General features: G+C 39.1%; 1 pseudogene; it reads left to right on the forward strand.

Moving 5' to 3' along the window:
* The first annotated feature begins 294 nt into the window (after window positions 1-294).
* LOC132413398 (GSK3B-interacting protein pseudogene) lies at window positions 295-708 on the forward strand (annotated as a pseudogene).
* Window positions 709-7,100: the final 6,392 nt, after the last annotated feature.

A 7,100-nucleotide genomic window follows, 5' to 3' on the forward strand; every position in this document is an offset into this window, starting at 1 on the left:
TCTGTTCCGCAGGAATTTGCATTGGTACAAGGTAGCTATTATCTTGGTTAGAGTTGCAAGTGTCCAGAAAATCTGTATCCCTTGAATTAAAATAAATAAATGGCCAGATGCCTGGGGAGGGAGTAAGAGGAGGACTCGGCGTGTGTGCAGACTTGTGCCTGAGGTGGCAGGAATAAGACGGTAGTGTTCCCACGTCACATGCCTCTCAGAGCCGAAAGAGGGCGCAGCTGCAGCCACTCCACCTGCTGAAAAGATCACGGAACTTGAAGTCAAAGGGCTTACATCAAAGATTTTTGCAGAATGGAAACAGACTGTAATCCCATGGAGCTGAGCAGCGTGTCAGGATTTGAAGAAGATGCAGAGCTTAATGGCTTTGAAGGATCTGATATGAAAGACATGAGGCTGGAAGCTGAAGGAGTTGTAAATGATGTCCTCTTTGCAGTTAACACCATGTTTGTCTCAAAAACCCTGTGCTGTGCAGACGATGTGGCCTATATCAATGTGGAAACAAGACAAAGGAATAGCTACTGTCTGGAGCTCACTGCAGCAGGGCTCGGGGTGGTAGGTTGTGCTTTTGACCAGGTGGACGATCATTTACAGACTCCCTCCCATCCTTGCTGGATGCGCTCAGCCCTGCCTACCGGGAAGCAGTTGGAAATGCAGTCCTTCAAAGACTTGAAACTGAAAAGGGATGGACAGTCACGATAAGTTCTTTCCTGTTAGAGGGGCTGTTGATGGTACACATGTTGACATAAAGCTTGAAATTCTTGCAGATGGTCATAGTAGAGAATGCATCTTTGATTTTGTGTCTTTATCATTTTTTGCTTCACATTTAGGCTTTTGATTGAGAACTTTATTGACTAACAAATTGTGTTTCTCAGTTTCTGATTCGTTAAGGAAATCCTGAGGCCATTGCTGTGATGCCATCATTAAGACATTCAAATTTCTTCATATTAGTATCTCTGGCATTCTGAAAACCTAATCAGTACTTCATTCTCTTATTACAGGACTTTGATGCTGCCAGCACTTTCTTTCACATAGGCAATTCTAGATTTGCATGGTCATATAGGAAATAAACTAACTTCAAACTTTGATTCAGCTTGCTAAATCAGGGGTTTACTGCCAGCTTGGGCTGACTTTGTAGTAATTATTTTGCTACTAGCCTTACTGGAAACAAATTATCAACTAGTTTCCCCTGCACAAGTTTTGAAATTCACTGCTTCATTTAATCTATTTATATTATTAATATGGACTGATAAAAATGAATTAAGTGTATATTATATAGCTAGTGTTACATGAAAAACAGGTACTCAGGGGGCTTCCCGGGTGGCACAGTGGTTAAGAATCCGCCTGCCAATGCACTGGACACGGGTTCGAGCGTTGGGGAAGATTCCACGTGCCGCGGAGCAACTAAGCCCGTGCGCCAGAACTACTGAGCCCGTGTGCTGCAACTACTGAGACTGCGTGCTGCAACTACTGAAGCCTGCGTGCCTAGAGCCCGTGCTCTGCAGCAAGAGAAGCCACCGCAATGAGAAGCCCATGAACCGCAACGAAGAGTAGCCCCCGCTGGTCGCAACTAGAGAAAGCCCACATGCAGCAACAAAGACCCAATGCAGCCAAAAATAAATAAATAAATAAAATAGAAAGAAAAACAGGTACTGAAATAGTACTGTATTCCTTGTTTGCACCAGCAGGCCAACTAAGAGGACAAACCATTAGCAAATGAATGTAACAATTACTTGTTTCCAAGATATTTAAGCACATAAGCAAATACAGGAACAGGCTCCATTCTTTTCCTAACAAAAAGCATCTTCAATGTGTGTGATTTAAAAGAAAGAAGACTCTAATTTCCTAGAAAACAATATTTTGGCCTGTGTTGATTCTTATTAATGTTTGTTTGCATAATGTACAGTATATATTCAGAAGGTATTTTTGCTTCAATGTTTCCTTTCTATAATGTAGTACTTTGGTATTCCCACAGCACTCCTTCACCAGCAGATGTACACTGTTTTGTCTCAGTGGTAAATCTACAATGTCATATGAGTGCATTGTATGGGTTTGAAATCAGAGGATGAATGAAGCATTCAGAGACTTAATATTTGAAAAAGGGAGACTCTGTATTTTATATTTTATTACAGGTACTAATATTTATAAAAATAAACTATACCATGCTGCTACATGTTTATTTTATTTTTTTTTAAGAAACTTATTTACTTATTTATTTAGTTATTTATTTATTTATTTTTGGCTGTGTTGGGTCTTCGTTTCTGTGCGAGGGCTTTCTCTAGTTGCGGCGAGCGGGGACCACTCTTCATGGTGGTGCACAGGCCTGTCACTGTCGCGGCCTTCTCTTGCTGCGGAGCACAGGCTCCATACGCGCAGGCTCAGTAGCTGTAGTGCACGGGCTTAGTTGCTCCACGGCATGTGGGATCTTCCCAGACCAGGGCTCGAACCAGTGTCCCCTGCATTGGCAGGCAGATTCTCAACCACTGTGCCACCAGGGAAGCCCCTGCTACATGTTTTTAAGTACATGTTGAATAATAAGGCTTGGGGAGTTGTTTTTTTAATATTAGTCTAAAGCAGCAGCTATAGAAATGTTGAACTAAAATTCTACATCTGGACACACCTTCATAATTTGTCATTTGAAGACTTTTTAAAATCATTATTAAATAATAAGTACTTTTAGGCTCTGAAGATCATGTAGACCAGAGCAAGTTAAAGTTTGGCTTGGGTCACTCTTCATTGTCAGAGTTTATTGGAATGCTTAAATTATGTTTGATAAATGAACATTCATCCTCATCTTTATTTTCAGATGCTTAAGTGTTTGGGTAACGAAGTCTAACTTCAGGTTGAACTTTCTGATGCTTAATCGCAGGCTAAATGTAAAGGATATTTGTAAAGTTTGAATAAAATTCTGTTTACTAATTTTGAGATAAATGTGAAGAAAAGTGATTGTATGTTTAAAAATGGAAAGTGTTCATTTTGTGATAAATGTTTGATTCCAAGAAAAATAAAATAAATAAATGATACAGACAAAACAATCATAGAAGAGGAAGTTCTAGTAAATTTAAAGGGAAAATAACAAGGAAGAAAGTGAATGGACTATTCACTGAGCTTAGATATCTGTAGACCAATGTACAAAGTACAGGTAATAAACACATAGAATTCAGTATAATAGCTTAGGTGTATTGAGACTTAGAGATGATGCTTGAGTAGAATCTGGGAACACTTAAAAAGGGAAAAAAACAGCAGTAGATTATGTTGGTAGAGCTTTTTTTTTTTTTTTTTTTTTTTCGGTACGCGGGCCTCTCACTGTTGTGGCCTCTCCCGTTGCGGAGCACAGGCTCCGGACGCGCAGGCTCAGCGGCCATGACTCACGGGCCCAGCTGCTCCGCGGCATGTGGGATCTCCCGGACCGGGGCACGAACCCGTGTCCCCTGCATTGGCAGGCGGACTCTCAACCACTGCTCCACCAGGGAAGCCCTGGTAGAGCTTTTTATATTCAAACATCTTTTACATACATCATCATCACATTTCATCTTCAGTAGTTCTCGGAAGAAATCAGGAAGCATTACAATTTGCATTTTAAAGATGAGGAAAGTGAAGATGAGAGGAGGAGGTATTCAAAGGTCACAGAGCTGGGGAGTGAGTCTGTAATAACCCTGATCTGTTCCCATCTAAGAATCCGGAAGGCACATCCCTGATGGAAGACCATACTTTCCAACATAGGAGCATAGTGTCTGGCATTTGAGTAAGCCTCAGAGGAAAGAAGAGACAAGTATTATTGAGGAGGGGTATGTCAAAGACCTCACTCAGGTAGACATTTCAACTTAGAGATTCTCCCATCTTACAGGCAGCGTGGATGTGCTATCCTAATATTAGTTACATAGTTGGCAGAGATAAAATGAACCAGTACCAAGAGTTATGTATCATCTAGAAGTAGCAGAATGTCTGATAAATTCTTGGTTGTCTTCTTGGCATTTATGTCCTTCATTTATGTTGAGTAAATTGTGATCAAAACTATTGCTATAATCGTGATAGCGACTATCAGTTGAACTTGAAAGAAAGTGAAAATGTCACAGACATCACATTAACTGGGCAGAAATAAACTGCCTCTGGAGACAGGTATTTGAGATTGAAAGATGTTCAAAGAAGAGTCACAAGACCATATTCTGGCGCTCTCCAAAGTTCTGGGATTAGAGTCATACAGTATAAGTTCAATTAATATATTGGATTGAATGAGTTAGTGAATGACATAGAGTTTTATTGCTTGACAAAATCCTGTTCATCTATAAGCTACTAGTTAAGGAAATGGAGGATATATCTTAACTGTCTTATCTCTATCATTTTATCATTAAAAGTATCCCTGAGTGATGCATGTTACCAAAACTTTGTGTCATTATTTTAAAAAACAATGTGATACATATTATTTTCAGATTAAGTGGTATTAAATATTAATTGACATCAGTATAAAGCCTTCTTCAGAGAAACCTGACTTTCATTCCAATTTGTTTTCTCATACGTATCATATTAGAATGCGTTTCCTTACTTTTATATTTGTTAATAATATGCAGTTATCCAAGAACAAAGAAAAATTGATTCCACCAGTGATGGTCCTTGGTTACAACTTTGCTTCACATTTCACAGTAATGATGTAAAATTGTATTTAATACTATTTTTTGCCATTGCACTCATGGAAGAGGTTTAAATGCAGTGGATTTCAACCAAGTGGGGGGGGTGTGTGTGTGTGTATACGGTGTGTGTACATGTGGTACGTGTGTTTGTGTGTGTGTAAGAGGCATAGCAAATACATATAGGTTTATAAAATCTTGAATTACATTTCCATTTCTTTCCAATGTGAAGAAACACCAGGATGAACAGGCTCTGGTAGCTGAGGTCTATTAATCATGTTAGACAGGAAGGACGTGACGCTTCCCATGTGAGTTCTTCGAATTGTATTAATTACAGAGTCATTACTACACTCCAGCATGGTGCTCCTGTGCTCTGCTGTCTGTTATCCACAACACAAATTCAAGTGTAGCCCCATCAGATGCTTTCTGAACACCATCTAATTAGACCTGTGACATGGTAGCATGTAGGGAAGTTGATCAATGGGAAGAGTTCGAGGATAAATTACTTTTATCTAAAGAATATTAGTATTGTCTCCCTGGCTAGAAACATAACTGTGATGGTAGAGATAGAATAAATCAATGATAAAAGTCATCATTGCCTTAGATCTTTTAAAATGAACTCAGTGTGTTTGTTATTTGTTACGTTTGTGAGTAGAATGGAAAAACAGGCTGAGAGGAGAAACAGAGTAAACACAGATTTGGGGCTGATTTCAGTAGACTGATTTTCTTTTGTAAGTGTTTTCAATGTACAGAAACATTCATCAATTATGGCCAAACATCTTGATAAATTTCACAAACAGAAAATACCCATCCAATTGGCAACCATATCAAGAAACTGAACATAACCGCCTCCCAGAGTCCCGCCCTCAGTCCCTGTCTAGCCACTAACCCCACCCACCATATACGCCATCTTGACCTCTAACCTCATAAATTTATCTTGAGGCTGGCATTATTCTGGGGGTGGATAACTGCAGGTAAAACAAAAGTAGAAAATACGTATTCAGAGAGCTTAGGATTTACTATCCCCTAAAGAGCAAAAATAATTTGTGAATTGTGAGTTGGTTTTGGTTTTGATAAAGTGGGAAGACTAGAAGGAATTGGTTGAGAAGAAAAGAGGTCTATGTAAGGGCAGCATAAAATGATTATCTTTAGAGGACGGATTTAAAAGTTTATATTTTGGTTAGTTTGAAGGTCATTTCATAAGTACACATGTGAACCTCTTGGTAAACCATAAATATTTCAAATGTGAAGGTGGCTAGAAACTGTTCATGGTGAGTCTTCCGAAAGTTGGACGGTGCAGATATTTTCTTTGAATAACAGAGAAGTATGTTAAATAAGTCCAGGGAGAAAACATTGAGGGGAAGAGTGACCAAGTATATTATTTGAATGCCAATAGTAGTTGACCTACGGAGGGGGATAGCATCTATTCTCAAAGCATCTGAGCAGAGTGAGCCCTGGGACCCTGGGTGGGCAGTGTGAGGTGAGCCCGTGGGGACGTAACACAGGAGAGAAAGAAGTTTCAGAGAGAGGAAAGTGAATCATGCAACTCTGCATCTCGGAATTAGAGGTTTAATTATTTTGAGAAGTAAGCAGTGATAAATAGTAAAAAGTTCAGATAGGAGAGATTCAAAAACTCCTCGCCAGATAGTTTCTATGGAAATGGAGTGGTAGGAGTGAGGTGTACACACTCATAGCACATGTATGGGAACCACCTGAACTTGACTAAGAAGCATACAGTTATATGAAGCAACTTAAGTGGGTGCAATATTGCGTGTGTTTGTGTCCTTTTCTTATTCACATACTGATATCCCATTGTTCCTTTTCCTTTAGAGAATATATTCAGTACAACATGATGCTTTGACATACATATACACTGTGGAATAATTACCAAGATCAAGATAATTAACGCATCTATCACCTCATATAACAACGCATTGTTTTCATGATGAGAATAGTTAAGGCCTGCTCTCAGCAACTTTCAAGTATTCAATACCCTATTATTAACCACAGTCACCATGCTGTACATTAGCTCCTCAGAACTTATGCATCTTATAACTGAAAATTTTTGCATACATCACCCGATACTCATGACTTTTAAAGAGATAACTAGCAGCAATATAATTATACAATTAAATAGCAACACCTACATTATTTTGGTAACTAAATGCTCATTTGAAGCATTCTTACATTTATCTTTATATAGTTTATTTAATATGTGTTATATAAGAGCAGTGTCAGTCAACGCAGTTCTTAAAAGTACAATACGCAACTCATTGAAACCACCCCTGTGGTACAAAAGAAATCTATCTAAGATGGTTTAGCAAAAGACTCAGTGTTGTCTGATGACTCTGCTTCTTGGGTCTCAGCATCTGGGTAATAAACTTGTTCAGACCTCTCCTCTCCTTAACTCCAGCTGGCGTTTTATTCCTCAGCACCAGGGAAGAAAATTAGTGGGGAGAAATACAAGTA

This window comes from Delphinus delphis, chromosome 17, assembly GCF_949987515.2.
Source record: "Delphinus delphis chromosome 17, mDelDel1.2, whole genome shotgun sequence".
NCBI classification, from domain to species: Eukaryota; Metazoa; Chordata; class Mammalia; order Artiodactyla; family Delphinidae; genus Delphinus; species Delphinus delphis.